Source organism: Dermochelys coriacea, chromosome 4, assembly GCF_009764565.3.
Source record: "Dermochelys coriacea isolate rDerCor1 chromosome 4, rDerCor1.pri.v4, whole genome shotgun sequence".
NCBI lineage: Eukaryota > Metazoa > Chordata > Testudines > Dermochelyidae > Dermochelys > Dermochelys coriacea.
The window spans coordinates 125,902,769-125,922,973 of record NC_050071.1 but is presented as its reverse complement, the minus strand read 5'-3'; the positions used below and the strand labels follow the sequence as shown (position 1 = coordinate 125,922,973).

The following is a 20,205-nucleotide window of genomic DNA, read 5'->3' as shown; positions in this document are numbered from 1 at the left end:
CACTGTAACAAATTGTCCAGGGTGGTTGTGGAATCTCCATCATTGGAGATTTTAAAGAACAGGTTAGACAAACACCTGTCAAGGATGGTCTAGACAATATTTAGTCCTGCCTTCAGTGCAGGGGACTGGACTACGTGACCTCTTGAGGCTCCTTCCAGTCTTACGATTCTATGATTCCTGGGGCAGGGCTGTAGATAGGTGAGATATGCAGAGGTGAATGATTTAAGGGCAAGGTCAAGAGGGAGGAGTAGAGAATGGAGGTAAGAAAAAACAAAAATGTTAATGACAATCATTACCCCATTGCTCTCATTGATCTGTTTCTGTATCTTGTTCTGCTCCCTGTAGATCTTGCCTGAAGTTGACTGAGATATTGTCCCTTCTGTGGCAATAGTAATATCACAGTGTGGTCAATAGCCATTGCTCCAATGCACAGTGTACATAAATATTCAGGGAAGGAACTGATAACAGTATCTCTTGCATCTTCACTGAAACAAATGTACTCCAGTGAGTAACATTTCTTACTCTGACTCTTAAATCCTTTCCTACCCCACCAGCATGTCTTGTAACAAATTTGCAGCAATCTAAAAATTTCAGGGTTACCATTATTATGGGACAGATTTTCAAGTGCTCAATACCCATAATAGGGGCCAGTTTTTAAGTAGAATTCAGCACTCCCAACATGCACCTAATGAGCTGTGGTGAAAATTTGTCCCTGAATGTGGGTGATAACATCTTTGGAAAATTCTGAGCTGTCTGGTATATCTTGGAAGCCTAGGAACTACTCCTCAGACAGTGAAGGAGAACTTTGATCCCCCAGCTCCAAAAATTCATGCCTCTCCCATTCAAACTATTAATTTGACACATAATGGCCAGCTTTAATTCCATCCAGTTGAGGGCAGTGGTTCCCATGCAATGAGCCAGTTGGTAACAATACATCGTTAGACGTTACCATAAATGAAAATGGAATATTGTCCCATATTCATGTCCCATAGTGGTGGTTGCTGCTGTGCCTTGTTTTTAGCCAGTTTTACTTTCTCCTTTTAACAGACCCACCACTGCTCAAACAGCATCCCAATACTCAGAGTTTTTTAAATCACCTACTGCCTTACTAATCTTCTTGCCAAACTCTTTCACCAAAAGTAACAAACATTCCCTTTTTAATATGTATGATTTGTCTCCAAATGTTCTGACATCTTAGAATTAATTCATCAATATTTCTCTAGCCTTCCAAACTGATTACCACCTAATTTCCTGGCATGAAGAGTTCGTAGCATAACCACCACAAGAACAACACAGAGAGAGATTGCTCCATGAGGTAAAATTAATTAATGTGGTCAGATAGGATTAGGCTTCACAGAAATCAATTTTTTGGTTCTAATTTTGGCAGATATCAATGTTAAGCTTTTTTTTAGATTATTTGTTTTAAATTTTCTTGGTTGTGTGTGTCGTTTTTTCTGTTTATTTAAATTTCCGTTTGCAGGAAATGTTTGGGGAGGGGAGAGGGCGTCAGACAATTAATGACAGCAGACATTGAGATTCAAAAAGCTAAAGCTTTATAAACCATAAACACAAACTGTCAACATCACATGTCAAAATATACAAAGTAAATATCCTTAACCATCTCCTCTAATGCAGGCATTGTACCACGTTTTATATAAATTAAGGTGGAATACTAATATGTTCTCAAGCAGCATTTTTTTTTCTTTGCCTATGTGTAAATTTTGATTACTAGTGATGGAAATATGTTTGTTTGTGTGTACGGTGAAATTTACTGATTAAAAATCTAATCCTTCCAAGCCTAAATATGAGAGCCATTGTGTGTGAGACGTACCCTTTCACCAGTATGTATGTATAACTCAGCTTGACACTGAGGCAAGTTAGGGTTGTACCAGAAGGAGAAGAGATTTAGTAATAACAATGGAAAAAAACTTTGATCTTACAGACCTACAGGGACTCTACAGATTTGTCTCCCTTTCCTTTCCCTACCCCAGAACTCTCAAGGGCATTCTCCCTAACAACACCACGTATATTTTTAACTGCATGCCAACTAATTGCTTACACTTGTGTTTAATTGTTCTACAATAAAAACACAAGTGAAGTACACAGAGTTCAACAGGAGAAAATAATTTGCCATCCCAGGAGAGCAGTGCAGTGACAAAGCCTATAATGTGGAGCCTATATGCCCAACAGCAGCAGCAGCAGCAGCAACAAACTAAAATATCAGTATGTTGAGAGAATTGGATGGATCAAGGGATTGATTGGGAGGTCACTGGTTCAAATCCAGCCTGGGCTGGCCATGGCCAAAAGTCATTACAGTCTGACAGCTGTTTGGAGTCTAAATCTGGTTCCTAGTGGAATGGTGTCCACATCACAAAACTCACTATAAAAACTGGTAGCCTCAGCAGAAGCACCACTAACTGAATGGGTGTAGAGACATAACTTCCCTTTCACTCTTAGAAAGTCTCTATGTAGCAGCTGGGAGGGTGCTTTCCAGTGCAGGTGGACAGATGTTTCCTAGCTTTGCCCAAGCAGTGTGGCTGCGGTGGCTCAGGCTAGCTGCCCAAATGCATGCTAGGAGGGTGAAGCAGGTTTGTATTCAGTGGCTAGCCTGAGTTGCCACTATGGCCACATTGCTATTTTCAGGGAGCTAGCTCAAGCAGAGATAGCATGTGTCTGTATACCCAGCTTGGAAACATGCTCCCGCCTGCAGCGCAGACGTGCCCTAAGCTGGTATCTTCAGGCAAGGACTGTAGCCTTGTGGTGTGCCCTCTGACTGGCTGTGCTGTACCTTTCCTGTGGATAAACCCTGGACTTCAATTGCTTTCACCATTATCCACCTGATACTTTTCATTAGCTCTGAATTACCTTAGAAAAATTATAAACAAATACATATGAATGTGTGGTATGAGTTCAGTCTGCGAGGGGCATATTAAAAGATTTCAAGAGCAGATATAAGCATCCAAAGAGATTTATTGCAAAAGAGTTTCTGTTTTGAGCTCTCTGCAATACTTGAACTAATGAATAAGAAAAAATAATATAGTCTGGTGATTATTCCGTAAGCAACATGTTGCAGAAATAACTGGTACCATTATTGAGATATTTATGATGTGCTCTGGACTGAATAGTACTCTTTGGAGCCATCTATGTCAAACCAATAAACGCAGCATCTTCATATGGCCAGATAACTAAAATGCTCACTTATTACTACGGCTGCTGGAAATGTATACTGTGTAAATTCCATGCTTTAATGTACATTTAGAGTCTTCAAATGGGTTTCATTGTTTTCCACAGAATGTACATTTTCATTAAATATTACTTTTATTCCTAACCTCTCTGGTTGCAGATAACTTGCTGAATGTGACCTAAGGTAGTGCTGTCTTGCTGAGTCTGCAGACAGAAAGCTCACAATCATGTTATTAACATTTGTCCCTAGTGCCATAATATCTTGTGTGTTCTGCAAATCCAAGGTGGTGAAATTATGCCCTGGAATCCACTCCTTGCTGCAGAACTGTGCTTCAGAATCTTACATGGAAAAACATCAAATCTCTGTGGCCCTTTTGGTAGCAAAGACAACTCTACAAATAAGAGCTGAGTGTAAATGTTTGCAGTGCTGTCTTCTAATCCTGAGGCTACGTTCTAAACTAGTGGTGCTCAGACATGTGAGCTACCCCATTCAGCCAACGGTGACAATGTAAATGTCATCTCAACAATTGTACTTTAATAGTCAAAATAAATAGCAGGAGCTACAACATGGCAAAGAGCTGTGGAAGCTGAGCTGAAAAATCTGGGGCACAGCTGGGGACCCATTGAAAGATTGCCAGAAACAGACAGGAGTGGAGGAACTTTACCACTGCCCTAAATGCCAGAGGTATAATAGGAACATGACAACGATGACGACTGTGGAAAATGTAATATTCGTTTTCATATTCAAATAACTAAACCCTACCATTTTTAATTATATAAATTAGCCACAGAAGGTTGACTACTAAATCAGAGTGCCACAGAATCCCAGGAATCTTTCAGTCAAACTTACACTCGGCTTGCCATGAATCATACAGGGCCTTGGAGTACATCTGAGAGGCTTTTCATTCATTTCAATAGGATGTGAACTCTGAAGCCTAATGACAACTCAAATGTCAATATTAACTCACCACTTTTTATGTTTCAAGGCTTAAACCAAATTCTAACTATATGGCCCATGAGGGAACTTCCCTGGTAGCAGGTTATCTCCTAACTGCCTAGTGAAGATGTAACTCTTGCATCTTCCTCAGAAGCATCTGGTATTGGGCTCTATCAGAGAAGGACTACTGGACTAGAAGCACCACTGGTTTGATCTCATCTGACAATTCCTAAGGTCCTATTATTTTAGTAGTAACACCCACCTAATGTGCTTTACTCAGTGGAGTTAGTCATTCTAAATGAAATTCCACAGGGATGGATCTTAACATTTTAAAGAGAGAACAACATTTTAAGTATGTGTAATAGAGGACTCTAAAAGGGAAAGGTAGAGAGATGCTCATGCTAGAATGATTGGAAGATCTCAGGGGGAAGAAAAGCCTTGGAGAAATAGGGAGGAATTTTTTTGAGAGATGACATTTAGTGAAATGTATTTTTTTTTAAATCCAAACTGACACAATTTATGGAACAATATATTAATATTGAAGATCAAATCCAAAGCCCATGGAAGTCAATGGAAAGACTCCCCAAGACTCCAAGGGGCTTGGAATCAGGCTGTAAATAAACCTGCTTAAAAATCTGCAGAATCTGAGAGGATGAAATCCCACAAAATGTTAAAAGTTTGGTAACATTTCTTACAGATTTCTAGTGGCTCTAATTGCACCCTAAAGCCCCAGTTCTAGGCCAATGTGAGGTCCCATTGGGGCCTATGTATATATATTGTCAAACTAATTCAGAAAATAAAATATTGAGTGTGATTTGTGGAGTGAAATACCTTTAAGCCCCCATTCTCTACATGTAACCAAAATGCACCTAAGCATGACAAACGCTTGTAAATTATAAACAACAATTTAATCATTGAATGCTCATGTAACACTTTCTTCCTAGGTATTCGTTACAGCACTTACCTCCAGCAGCCATATCTTTACCTGCATTCATTCTCTCATGAAATAAATACACTAATTTATCTTATTCTCACCAGTCTTTTAATCTCTTTTTTAAAACAAATTGATCTTGCTCACTCCCTTTGCCATTTCCTTTGCAACAGAACCAGATGACGAGCCAAGGGCATCTCACAACTATATTTGCTTCTAGGCACAACAGAAAGTTTAAACTACAAATATCACTGTAGAAATGGCATAGCTGCTTTTATTAAGTTATTTATATAGCACCCCAGGGTGTGCTACATGCTTTGCTGACAAATGAAAAAAATCCAATCCCTCCCCCAAACAGGTCAGTCTAACACCCAGATCCTGCAAACAGCTCTATGCAGGCAGACCATCAGGGTTCTGTGCAGCAGGGTTTCCTTTCACACACAACTAGCTGCAGGAGCAGGGCCTAATTTTAATCATGACTCAACTGACAGCAATAAACCAATAGGAAAGGAGGAAGGACTAAGGAAAGGGATTCAAAAAATTACTAAGGTAATGGGGCTTCTTAGGTTTGTTAAATGCTTGTCTTGATAGTTCCATGATGTCTACAGTAAACATATACATATGGGTGTGGACAGTGTCTGTGTGTGTTCAACCTTGATTGTATAGTTGCAGGCCTGTCAGTTTAAGGCAGATTGGTAGGAATGTGAGAAGCTTTATTTGTACACACTATCACAGCATCTGGGGTAATTTCTCAGCATACTGCTTGGATGAGCTGGTTCAAAGCTCCTGTTAACAACAGTGAATGATGTCTGTGTAATACCCTGTGTACAATACATAATCCTTTAGTGAGCCTTTTTTATTAAGAGGAAGAGGCTCAGTAATGATGTTATGCATCATGTAAAGTGTCCTTCACTGTTGTAATGCCACTCATACTTGTAAGGCAGGCAGAATTTCATCAAGGTAAAGTAAACTATGTCATACTGTCACTGGTGGAAATGCAAATGGAATTGTTTCTTTGCCTGAAAATCTAAATCTATTAGGGTATGTTTACATTGCAATGAAACATCTGTTGGGCTTGTGGGGCTCGGGCTACGGGGCTGTTGAATTGTAGTGTAGACATTCAGGCTTGGACTGGAGCCTGGCCTCTGGGATCATGTGAGGGAGACTGATCTCTGAGAATGGGCTCCAGCCTAAGCCCAAATGTCTACACTGCAATTAAACAGCCCTGGTGCCAGAGCTCTGTGAGCCTGAGTCAGCTGACATGGGCCAGCTGCAGGCGTTTAATTGCAATGGTAGACATAGTCTTAATGAACAAGTCAGCAATGCATAATCTCAGCTTTTTATGCAATAGATTTACTTGTCAATTGCTAAGGCAGGGAGAAAGCATTAGTCTCTGGAGATTTACAGAATGGTGGAATAAAATTAGGATGATCTTCTTTCCATCTTTTCATTTTAATTACATGTTTCTCCAAGCAGGCCCCGTCTTACTGTCCATCCCCTTCTCATGTGCAACACCCTATCTGCCTGTTTTGGTAACTCTGCAGCTTTATGGCCATCCATGGGTCATTTAAGATGGCAGTCGAGGGAAAATGGGGATGGGAAAGCAATGGAGGTTGTAGTTGTACTTGTATGTACATCTTGCTACAAAACCAAGGGATCATGGTTATTTTACCTGGTCCCTAGGATGTTCTACAGGAGCTGTCCTACTACTTTGACAAGAGTGTAAAATTGAAGGTACAACTGAGGGGACAAGTTGCTGTACTGAAAGCGGTTGGGAAGTGCTGATGCATATATCAGCATGACAGCTGAGTGTGCCTCTTACTATGACAGTCCTGGAGGTCTGAGGTGTGCAGCATTTCTGGGTGAAACTTCAACGTGTTGCTGATACTGTGTCCCTTTTTTTTTAGGCTGTTTTGACCTCACTCATGCTGGTGTTAGACCATTTAATTCCACTGACTTCAAAGGTGTTGTTTTTTATCTCCCTCAGGGATAGGTGATGGTTGACTTCAGCTGAAGCAGTTTTGCTGGCATACCTATCTAGCTTCATTTCTGTAGTGTCTGAGTGACTCGTAATCTGTAATATATTTATTCTGACAACACCCTTGTGAGTTAGGGAAGTGGCATTATCACAGTTACAGGGGAAACCGAGGCACAGAGAGGCAAAGGGCATGACTACACTTGCGAGTTAAAGCGCATTAAAGCAGCCCAGTGTGCTCTAACTCTCAACGCATCCACACTGGCAAGGCATGTAGAGTGCACTGATTCCGTGGCTAGAGCGCTCCTGGTACTCCACCTGTTGAGTGGAATTACATTTGATGCACACCTGCTGGAGTGCCGCGATGCCAGCGTGGACGCCCTGGTCTGTTAGTGCGCTCTGATTGGCCTCCAGAAGTATCCCACAATGCCTGTTCTAGCCACTCTGGTCATCACTTTGAACTCTATTGCCCTACCCTCAGGTGACCAACCATCAGACCCACCTTTTAAATTCTTTGGGAATTTTGAAAATCCCCTTCCTGTTTGCTCAGCCAGGGGTGGAGTACTCTCAGCGAATCCTTCCAGGTGACCATTCCTTCACGCGCCAGGCGAGCCCCAGTATGGAGCAATGGCAAGGTGCTGGACCTCATCAGTGTTTGTGGGGAGGAAGCTGTCCAGTCCCAACTGCACTCCAGCTTCAGGAATTACGATACCTTCGAGCAGATATCAAGGGCCATGTTGGAAAGGGGCCATGACCGGGATGCTCTGCAGTGCAGAGTTAAAGTGAAGGCGCTGCAGAATGCCTACTGCAAAGCCTGCAAGGCAAACTGCCACTCCGGTGCTGGCCCCGCGACCTGCTGTTTCTACAAAGAGCTGGACGCGATACTTGGGGGGCGACCCCACCTCCACTCTGGGGACCACCATGGACACCACAGAGCCCAGTCCAACAAGGCAGGAGGAGGAGCAAAGCAGGAGCGAGGGTGCTGAGGCGGAGAAAGACACCCCGGCATCCCTAGATGCATGCAGCCAGGAGCTGTTCTCAAGCCAGGAGGAAAGTAGCCAGTTGCGGCGGCCAGTGCTTGGGGAAGGAGAAACGCCAGAGGAGGTTCCCAGTAAGCGACTTCTATTTTGGGAAGGAAGTTATTCAGTGTGGGCTCTTGGGGCGAGGAGGGTTAGGGCTGCATGCATGCCTAGATGTGGAATAGGGCGTTGATGTGCTCTCTCACATCATGGTAATCAGCCTCAGTGATCCCTTCAAAGGTCTCAGCCAGAATTTGGGCAATGTGCTTGCGCAGGTTTCTCAGGAGAGCCACTGTGCTCCTTGTCCCAGTCAGGCTACCATGTCCGCACCATTGTGCTGTGAGGGGCCGGGGGGACCATTGCTGCACACAGGCAAGCTGCATATGGGCCAGGGCAGAAGCCACATTGCAGTAGAAGATCCTCCCTTGCTTCCCAGGTCACACTCAGCAGCGAGATATCTTCCAGGACGAACTCCTGTGGAATATGTGGGGACAGTGTTCAATATAGGGGCCCCCTGCAGCTGTTGGCTCTCTCCAGGTCACAGAAACCCAGAGGACAGTACAGCCATGAAAGAATCAGTCACGCTTGACCCAGTGCTTCCTCACCATTTTGGGGCTCCCATGGTATATATGCGCTCGCTTTGGGACGGGCAAATTATGCTGTTGTGTAGACTCTGCTTGTCCTTAAGTACAGGGGAATCATTGCTCTCTTTGGTGTGAACAATGCTGCCTCGGTTAAGTATTGCATTTTGCCTTTACAGATGCAGCCTTGAGATCTCAGACATCCGTGTTCTCACCGGCGGAGAGGCTGTAAAGAATCAGGAAGAGGCCACAAAGAAGCAAAGAGGATATGCTGTATGAAGTCATGCAGCACTCCCTTAATGAAAATCAAAAAGTGCAGGAGTGGTGGAAGAGTGAAAGGAGGGTCTGCCAGCAGAATGCCGATTGCCAGCACCAAAGTACAGAGCAGCTGATAAGCATCATGGAGTGCCAAGCGGACTTGATCCAGGTGCTCGTAGCCGTGCAAGTGGAGCACTATCGCGCCCGCCCGCCCCTGCAGCCCTTGTCCCAAAACTTTCCCTTGTGCTCCCATGTCACCTCCAACTCACTTTCCCCAACATCTGGCTTCTTATCACCACCAGCTGTCTCCAACACCTGTAGTTTCACCACCCAGCCCTGAAAACTACGACCTTTACCCACTGCACTCAGCCCCCATCACCATGCAGTATAGCCATCCTGAAGTGCAGCACTCATTGCACAGCAGTCCAAACTGGAAGGCTAAGTATGGTAACAGGACATACGCAAACCTGTGATTGTACCATACCATTCCCCACCCCACCCCCTTGCCCTTTGTGTTTCCCCAGCAGTTGTTTCTTTTCAATAAATGCATTTTCTTTTCATTAAATGGATATTTTTTGCTTTGAAAACGTTCTTTATTATTGCATAACGTAAAAGATACCTTAGCCTAGGAAAGCAACAGGCACTGCAAGTCAGTGTATCATACGTAGCAAACACAGATTCCTACTAACATTAGAACCACTGCACTTCACTCCCATGCAGGGCACCAGACATTACTGGTGGCTTTCAGCCTCAAATTGCTCCCTCAAGGCATCCCTAATCTTTGCAGCCCCGCGCTGGGCTCCTCTAATAGCCCTGCTCTCTGGCTGTTCAAATTTAGCCTCCAGCTGTTGAACCTCCAAGTTCCATGCCTGAGTGAATTTTTCAACCTTCCCTTCACAAATATTATGGAGGGTACAGTATGTGGATATGACCGCGGGGATGCTGTTATCGGCCAGGTCCAGCTTCCCATACAGAGAATGCCAGCGGCCCTTTAAATGGCCCAAAGCACACTCCACAGTCATTCTGCACCGGCTCAGTCTGTTGTTGAACCGCTCCTTGTTGCTGTCAAGGCTCCCTGTGTAGGGTTTCATGAGCCACCGCATTAAAGGGTAAGCGGGATCCCCAAGGATCACAATGGGCATTACGGTGATTTTGGGGTTTGGGAAAAAAGTCCCGGCTTGCAGCTTCCTGAACAGGCCAGTGTTCCAAAAGATGCATGCGTCATGCACCTTTCCGGGCCAGCCTGCGTTAATGTCAATGAAACGCCTACGGTGATCCACAAGCTCCTGCAGAACCATAGAGAATACCCCTTCCAATTAACGTACTCGGAGGCTAGGTGGGCTGGTGCCAGAGTTGGAATATGCATTCCATCTATCACCTTTCCGCAGTTAAGGAACCCATTTGTGCAAAGCCAGCCACAGTGTCATACACGTTACCCAGAGTCACGGTTCTTCTGAGCAGGATGCAATTAATGGCCCTGCAAACTTGCATCAACACAATTCCAACGGTCAACTTCCCCCCTCCAAACTGGTTAGCGACCAATCGGTAGCTGTTTGGAGTTGCCAGCTTCCAGATTGCAATAGCTACCCACTTCTCCACCCTCAGGGCAGCTCTTAATCTCTTACACCGCAGGGTGGGGGTGAGCTCCTCACACAGTCCCATGAAAGTGGCTTTTCTCATCCGAAAGTTCTGCAGCCACTGCTCGTCATCCCAGACTTGCATGACGATGTGATCCCACCACTCAGTACTTGTTTCCCAAGCTCAGAAGCACCGTTCCACGGTGGTGAGCAGGTCTGTGAATACCACAAGCAATCTTGTGTTGTATGTGTTACTCGCGTCGATATCGTGAGAGTCCTCACTGTCACTTTGGATCTTAAGGAGTAACTCGACTGCCAAACGTGATGTGCTGATGAGACTCGTCAGCATATTCTTCAGCAGTTCGAGCTCCATTCCCGCAGACCCAAAGGAAAGACAGAGTGCGCAGTACAAAAAACATTGAAAGATGGCACCAATTGTGGATGGAAGCAGAGGGATTGCTGGGATGTGAACCGATGTGTCACGGGGCATTGGAACAGGACCCAGAATGTCCCATTCCCCCACACCCTCCCCACAAGCCACAGCACCAGAATGGGAAGAGGTGCTCTGTGGAATAGCTGCCCACAATGCACCGCTCCCAATGCCGCTGCAAGTGCTGCAAATGTGGACATGCCAGTGCGCTTGCAGCTGTCTGTGTGGACAGACTGCAGTGCTTTCCCTACTGCGCTCTACGAAGGCTGGTTTAACTCAAAGCGCTCTACATTCGCAAGTGGAGCCATGCCCTAAGCAAGTGACTTGTCCAAAATCACACAGGAAGACTGTGGCAAAGCAGGGACTTCAAACCAGGTCTAACAAATCCTTGGCTAGCATGCCAACAACTGGAGCATCCTTCCTCTCTATTCTAGGTTTCCTCTGTTAGGGAATGGAATTCTCAGTGGAGGAACAGAATGAGTTTCCTGCATAAGATCAGCCACCAGGCTTAATAGCTTTCCTAGCACAGTGTGCATTAACTGACGTCCATCTAGCATCCACTTCTTGATTTCTGAGTTGTACACTATTGTTTTTATCAGTGGTGCACCCAACTGACCAAGCGATAATGTAGATTATTAAAAGTGCCCCTCTTTTCTAAATGAGATTGGTTGGTTTGTGCACTTGGAGCCATTGATTCCCACTTTGAAAAGAAAAGTGTGGCATTTTCATGTAAATGTTCAATGTACTGTATTTCTCATAGTAGCAAGTTACATTATTGAAGCGCATTTTATGGTATACATTGCAAACTGTATGTACACCTGCAGTGATTTAATGACATGCCATTTTTTAAAAATGAGGTGGGAACAATTCTTTGCCGTAGAATAAACGAATGTTGGAAATAACACATTTTCTTTTCTGGTAAATCTGCACTGCAGACTTAAGTTTTGAAGGAGAACACAAAAATCACTTCAATAGATACAAAGGTAACATGGTTATAATTCAGTGTGAAGAACTGTAATGTGATACAGTATTATTCTTAGAAAGAGAAATGAAAAGAGTCCATTAACTTACTGGGCCAAATCCATCCAGCCTTTGGTTCTGTTGACTTCAGCAGGGCTGCATTTGCCACAACAGTGTCATTGCTGTTTTTTGTTGTTGTTTTTTTGCAGGGGATGGGAGGTGGTGATGTTTATTGTTAGGGGCTTATTCCTTCACCCACTTATTTCCCTGGTCCTTCTGGCATGAACAGAGAGCAACAATACCCGAAGTCCAAAGGTGCAAACAATTCAATGTTTTTATTGGGGTGAACTTCCAGCAAGCATGATTCCAGTTTCCTTCCTTAGTGTACCTCTTCCCAGCTCTGACACCACAGAGCCTTACACCTGTGTCCCTGTTCCCATTCCTGCCCTTAGCCAAACATGATTCCATGTTCCCCAACCCCATTCCCTGTTCCCATTTCTCCCACCCACTTCCTGATTGACTGCAGACTATATATAGTAAAACTTGAGTTCTGCTTAGCTATACCTTAACCCATCATTTTACTGAAATTTAACTAACCAATCCTAACATATTGTAACACGATTATGTAACCAATTATATCCCACCACCTTAATTAGTTTACACCCAGCAACATTAATTATACAGCAGACAGAAACAATCACAGACCCAGACAGAGATTATACAGACAAACAATGGCAAAGTGGGAACTATAATGACTTAACAAAACAATACAGAAGTGAGGATTTTGCATCCCAGCTATGGATAAGTGAGTTCTTGCCAGACAGGATGCTATCAAACTAAGTTTCCTTTTACATCTTCTAGGCACTTCCCTTTCTCTGGAGGCGATAGGCATTATCAGGACAGGACTGTATTCCTAACGGCCCAATAGCACCTGCTTTCAATGTGACTAGTTTGGAATGTGAGGAGGTGACCAGTCGCTTCCCAGCTTATGGCTGCCTCTGCTGTTTAGTCAAAGGCTTAGCCTAAGAACAGGGTCTCAGACTGTCACAGTAAGAGAAGAAGAAGTTCTTACGCTGGCAGACAGTGATTTTGATTCTCTCTTTTATACCTCTATAACTAGCCAAGTGATAAGAATACACCTAAATTCTTAGCGTGTAGGCCTTTACAGACAGGCCTGAATATCTATATCCTAACATTTATTTCAGAGAATTATTAGAACAGCTTTTTAAAATCAAGTAAATGATCTTCCCTTTTTTTCAATTAGCCTTGACAAACTGCTGGGCTTCAAGTCATGCTGTGAAATCTCTTCATTGAAGTAGGAAACACAATTTGGGATTATTTCTTAAATTTCCACAGTGCCTGACTGCTGTCCAAAGGTGCTCAGATACCATGATGGTATGTACAGTGTGAAGTCTAAGATATGAGAACAGAGAAAGTCAGGTGTCCTTGTCCTAAGGAGCTTACAATCTGACGGCCAGATCCTTCAAACGCTTAAACAGGTGAGCAGTTACTCGATGGGTAGACCACTCAAATCAATGGAGCTATTTACATAAGTAGAGTGACTCGTAAGTACGTACAGGATCATGTCCTAGGTGCTCAAATATTATTTTTGTTAACATATTGTACAAATTTTGCCACGTGTTGCATTTTTCTCTCTCTCTCTCACACACACACACACCCACCATCCTTGCCAATCAAAGAGCTACTCAGCTGGATGGGTATGTTGGCTCTATGATATTCTGATTTTTAAAAACAAACTATACCCCACAACGGTGCCCTGTTTTCTCTGTGGGGTTTTGCCAATGGTATATTTAACTGTGGTATATATGACCAGACGGATTAAGTTCCTTTTTATCTATACAAGCAAACAGTGCAGTGCACACGGTGTTTTGCTACTTTAAAAAAAATATAATCAAAAGCAGCCCTCTACACAGGAACTGCCTGGATTAATTAGCCTGCCTCGGCCAATGCTCTTGATACAGCTGTTGCAAACAAAGATTCAGACACTGAAGCTGCTCAGGAAATGTCTCTGCCTGCTTCATTAATGCACAAACTACCTTCTTGCCATTCTATAACTGCCTCTTAAAAGCACACAGTGTGCAAGCATGTCGGTGTTTGTTCAGCCTGCACCTGAGGTGCTAAGCAACCTCAACTCATGTGTAAGCCAGTGAGGTTGATGCTCAGCACCATGCAGGGTCAAGCCTCTTACTTGTAAATAATGCTACATTTTCCTCCTTCATAAGACAAATCACACATAAAAAAGGGAGTCTCACATTCTTGGATTTGTGCCAGTCTCTGCCAAATGTGACCTGGCCTAAGGGGGATTCCCTTGAATGTTTTCTACCATGGGAATGAGAGAAGCCCTAAGCTATGCTCCCCTGTATCAATACACTGAAACTCAGAGTTGGCTATAATGTAACTTTTAACTGACTATAAATATGACAAAAAAGTCCCACTTCACAACTGACATTAAGCAAGCAGGACTCTGAGCGTCTTTTAAAGTATTTTGGGCATGATCAGGAGAGTTCTTAAGTCCTACCACCCCTATTATGAAATTTGGGATGCACCATGTCTTCCGGAGTGTATCATTACAAACTAAACCACCGCAAAGTTCTCTGAGAATTATCCAAATAAAGTTAAAATATGCTCTGGATTTTAGGAGACGTTATCAAAATGGTTCTACACTCTAGTCCATTCAATATCAATAATCTCATCAAATAAGATAAATATTTAACTAGATGCAAAAAGACTTATCTAGTGGGGAGTTTCAATCTGGGTCTGAAATTCACAGCTGTCTCATTGTTCTGGCTTGGGCCTGGACCAAAATCCAGCTCCAAACAACCTAAAATGTTGGGAAAGTTCACATCATAGTCCAGTTTTGGCCCATCTCTACAAAGCAAAGTCAATATCATTGGTTTATAGGAATAAGCTTCTCTCACTCCAACTGGCAGTTTCTTTGTAATGCAGTATGAGGTCCTAATCCAAGGTGTGTCCAAGAACTTCAGTCCACTTGTTGGGACCTGCATCTGGCCTGGTTATATTTATAAACAATTTAGAAGGTGAATTGAAAGGGGCTACTTCCCAACCTCTGCTTTTCTCCCTCTTTATCTTCCCCCTGCCCAGAAGATTCCAGAAAAATCAGAGAAGAGGAAGAATATTAAAATACCCAGGGTTAAATCCTGGCTCTGTTAATGTCCAGAACAAAATTCTCATTGACTTTAATGGAGCCAGGATGTCCCCAAAGTAAAGGATTGTTACTGCCATGTCATTCAGAACTTCCTTGCAGAACATATGACTCCAGAGGAAGTCACCAACTCACAGGTCTCTAGTTGCATCTCATCCAGCTAGGGAGCTAGTTGTTGAAATTTGAAATGCAGGAAGAACACATACTGGCCAGATGTGAAATGGGCACTGAGGCCCAGATCCTCAGAGGTATTTTAGACACCTAACTCCCACAAACCAAGAATGTTAGGTATTCAGCTGCCCAAGTGGCATGCTGGGACCCAGGCCGTAGATGGTCTTTGAACACATCTACTGCATCCGGCCCCTCAGGCAAGTTCGCACAAAACAGCCAGTGGTGAGGAGCATATCCTCCCTCATAATATTTATCCTAGTCGTTAGGGAACTCACTTGGGATGTGAAAGAACCCTCAAGTCCCTTCTCCTCCTGATATTAACATTAGTGAGACCTCACAGTGAAAACATGAGACTAAGGCTATGTTTAAACTAGAGTTAAGTTGACTTTAGTTACACCGCCGTTCATCTGCTGCTGTAATTAAACCACATTTGCATGTCCACACAACATGCCTTGTGATGGCAGAGTGCATCCACATTTGGTGCTCATGCATTGACAGAGAGAGCAGTGCACTATGGATAGCTATCCCCCCTGCGCAACTCTCCCCCCATCTGCCAGTGGTGTTGTGGGAAGGGATCGCAGTCCCTCACTGGGGTGGGCTCAGTGTCCCAGTTTTCTCCATCGGATCATTCCATGGGCTTCCAACTACATTTCATGCCGCTTTTCAACAGCCCCTATAACCTGTTCACCCGCCATCTCTGTCTGAAAGCATGGATCCTGCACCGCTCTCCAGTCTTGTGATAAGCATTATGAACACAACGAGGCTGATCTTGTAGTATTTCATGAGCTGACACTCTGATAATGACATCATGGTGTCTGCCCTGCTGTATGCGGACAGAAACAATTCAAGATTGCTGTTGACATTAACGGACCAGCTGCACATGCTGGACTGTCGCTCTTGGGCTCGGGAAACAAGCTCTGTGTGGTGGGATCATGATGCAGGTATAGGATGATGAGCAGTGGCTGCAGAACTTTTCTGGGACTGTGTGAGGAGCTTGCCCTTGCACTCCAGCTCAAGAACACCAAAATGAGAGCTGCCATAACAGTAGAAAAGCAAGTGGCAAATGCTGTATGGAAGCTGGCAATTCCAGACCGCTACCGATTGGTCCTGCAGTGGAGCGATAGATGGCATGCATATCCCCATTTTGGCCCCAGGCCACCTTGCGTTGGACTACATCAACAGAAAGGACTACTTTTCTATGGTATTGCAAGCTCTGGTGGAGCACCAGGGTTGTTTCACTGACATCAACACACGGTGGTCTGGGAAGGTACATGATGCATGCATCTTCAGGAACACTGCCCTATACAGAAAGTTGCAAGCAGGGACTTTCTCTCCAGACCAGAAGATTCCAATTGGGGAAGTGGAAATGCCATAGGGATCCTTGGAAACCCAGCCTACCCCTTGCTCCCAAGGCTCATGAAGCCTTACACAGGCAACTTTGACCGCAGCAAGGAGCACTTCAACAACAGGCTGAGCTGGTGCAGAACGACTTTTAAATGTGCCTTTGGATGCTTAAAGGGTTGCTGGCACTGCCTTTTTGCCAGGTTAGATCTCAATGAGGAAAATATTCCCATGGTCATAGCAGCCTGCTGTGCTCTGCATAACATTTGTGAAGCTGAGGGGGGAGAAGTTTCCACAGGGGTGAACAATTGAGGTGGATCAGCTGGCTGCTGCCTTTGAGCAGCCAGATACCAGGGCTGTTAGAGGGGCTCAGCGGGTTGTTATTCAAATCAGGGAGACTTTAAAGGAGTATTTTGACAATGAGCCCCAGTAATATGGGTTTATGTAATTAATTGAGCCCGGCATTGTTTTCTTGCACTGTAGTATAAATCTTGTAATGATTGCTGTGCGTGCTTTAATTTTACAATGTAAATGTCCCCTTTGCCATTGTGTATGTATTTCAGCAGCAACCACTGTATATAGGGGACAAATAAAGATTCCTTCTCTTTCTATAAGTACATTTTTATTCAATATTGCTGCAAACATTTCTGTGTTCTGCAAGAAACATTTAAACTATGAGCAGATTTTCAAATGAGGCTCTCACAGCTGGGTGTATGTCCAGCTGTCGTGAAATATATCCCTCAGGGTGGAGTGCATGGGCTACTATTACACAAGGCTCCCACCACCTGCTGCTCCCTGCATCCCTCCTCTCCAAATCCCCCATTGCTCACCCTCTCAGCATCCCTTCTCTCTTCTATCCCCCTCCATGCGGGGGCATAGAGGTGAGGAGTGATGCAGCAAGTAATGGGTGAGGGGTCTCACAGGATTGGGGGGAGTGAAGAGGGATGCAGCGAATGGAGGGTGGCCTTGCAGGGGGGAAGGGACACGGCGGGCAGGCAGGGTCTTGTGGGGATGGGGGTGGAGGAGAAGAGGGACGCAGCAAGTGGTGGGGACCTCCACAGGCGGGGGCTGGAGTGGAGGAGAGGAGGGACTCACCTGGCAGCAGCGGGCTATGCGGGCCTTGGGAAGGGGCAGAGCAGGGAGGGGAAGAGGCAGAGCGCAGATGGGGCCACTACAGCCCAAGTAGTGCGGTGGCAGTGGCTGCGCCAGGGCAGGCTTAGCCTTCCCTGCCCTATTATAGTTGCCACCCATGGGAAAAGACCCCATATTTTTAATGAGACCCTTAAACCTATCTGGTACTCAAGGGGAAAAGAAAAACAGAGCCCAGAAATAATTTGGGAAATATAAATAAAGCCATTACATAATGTACAAAACAGTGGAGAAAAAATTACAGCTTTAAAATCCCATCAAGATGCCTCTATTGCTCTAAACAGCAGTGAACTCTGGGACATCTGAGTAGTCCCATTGACTTCAATAGAAATACTTCTGCCTGTGTTTGCGGGACTGGGCTGAAGGGCCTGATCCAAAGCCCACTGCATTGAAAGGAGCCCTTCCGTTGTAATCTCACTGGGGCAGACACTGTACTGTAACAGACTAACACAGCTGCTACTCTGAAATCTGTAACTTCTATATATCTGTACAGCACCTAGCACACTTTGGGTTGCTATGAACCAATTATTTATTATTAATTATGTAGATAGTAAGATCTTTGGGGGCAGAAATTGTCTTTTTGTTCAGTATTTGATTGATGCCTAGCCCAACTGGATCTTGATCTATGGCTAGGGCACCTAAGAGCTACAATAATACATGATAACAAATGATTAATAACAATAAGCAGTAGGAGACCTCTCTTTACGTTTTGTGATGGAATCATTGAGTGGTACAATTCTATAGATCGTTGTCAGGTGCATGATAGGACACTGCCACAAACCTTCCAATTAAACTGTAAAAGCTACATCGTGCTTTCCTATGCTCATGTGAATTTTGAAGACGGAATCTGACCCTAATAGAGCCCTGTGGAACTCTGCACACAGCTGTTCAGGTGGCAAAACATTGGAATGCACGACAATAGTCTTACAATCATTCGGTCCATCAGTCCTACTGTTTGTGATGTTTTGGGTGCCAGTCTGAGCAATTTTGAAATTATTAGCAGTCTAAATAATATAATTTTGCACACGAATTCAAAGTGTGAGGCTCTGGCGAAAGAGTGAGGCAAATTAAGTTAATTCTCTCAAATGTTTTAGCGGAATGGTTTTATTTTCTTAGTGATGACGAGGAGCACTACAATTGAGCTGATTCAAGTAAGGGCAAGAAACGAAGGTGTAGGTCTTTTGAACAGTCACAGCCACGTGAGTTTGGTCACATCATCTCCCCATCCCCTTCCATGCTATACGTATTTCAAATTCGCCATTAAACTGGCAAAGTGATTTCTAAAGCAACCCAGGCCTGCAGCAGCTAAGATTGGACTGCAAGTTAAAAATGAGGTATAGCCTCAGAGCTGTGTAGGAAACCACCCAAGTCTCTCATTTTCATGGGCAGTAAATTCACTCACAGATTTAAAAAAAAACCCAAACCACAGCTCTGCTGTTCACGGTTTAATAATAGTCACAACCCCACTCAGGCATGGGAACTGTTTTTAATTTTGAAAACTGAATTAAAAAAAACATGACTTGCTGGCCCTTTATGGTCTGAAGAGTAAAAACAACATGGTGATGCTTCTGTAACAAGGGAATTAAACATGATGAGAACAGAGTATTATTACTCTTACTGCTGCAGTGTTGACTGCTTTTTATTATAATAGTTCCCAGATTAACTGCAACACATGGGGAATATACAAACTGGCAGAGCTGTAATAATTTCTTTTGGAAGCCCAGGGTTGGATGAATGGGCACAAGTGTAAATAAAATAACTCGGAAAAGATAAAGCTGGCTCTGGATCAGACTTAAATAAGAGCATGCCAAAACATCAAATGAAAGATAGGAGCTCTCTACATTAAAAATAATACCCTACGTAAAAATGATGCTTTATGAAGTAAAATCAGAATTTCTGCTACTATGCATATTTTTTGCTTGAAATAAAAAGCTGTTTGTGAAGGTAGGACAAGGTGGGCGAGGTAATATCTATTATTGGACCAACTTCTGTTGGTGAGAGAGACATGCTTTCAAACTTACACAGAGCTCTTCCTCAGGTTTGTGAGGGTGTGCATTTTGTATAACACTTATTTGTTTGTATAACACTAACATTCCACTAGGACAGGGTGGGCAAAGTATGGGCCACGGGCTAGATACGGCTTGCCAGCCATTTTAAGATGGCCCTTGAGCTCCTGCTGCGGAGCAGGGTCTGGGGCTTGCCCCCCTGCAGCACTCCAGCCGGGAAGCAGGGTCAGGTGCCGCTCCACGCGGCTCCCGGGAGCCGCGGCATGGTCCCCCTCTGGCTCCTATGTGTTCCAATGGCCCCGCTTCAATGGCCCCCTCCGGCTCTCCAATGGGAGCTGTAGGGGCGGTGCATGTGGACAGGGCAGCGTGGAGAGCCACCCAGCCGTGCCTCCACGTAGGAGCCAGAGAAGGGACATGCTGCTGCTTCCGGGAGCCGGAGAAGGGACATGCTGCTGCTTGACGTAAGCGCCGCCCGGAGCCTGCACCCTTGAGCCTCCCCCTGC

General features: G+C 44.4%; 1 long non-coding RNA gene across 1 annotated transcript; it reads left to right on the top strand.

The window, feature by feature from the left end:
* The first annotated feature begins 12 nt into the window (after window positions 1-12).
* LOC119855096 lies at window positions 13-7,989 on the top strand. Its single transcript, XR_006280585.1, has 4 exons — window positions 13-504; window positions 1,224-1,315; window positions 3,344-3,908; window positions 7,577-7,989. It is a non-coding gene; the product is annotated as an uncharacterized LOC119855096 (long non-coding RNA).
* The last annotated feature ends 12,216 nt before the right edge of the window (window positions 7,990-20,205 follow it).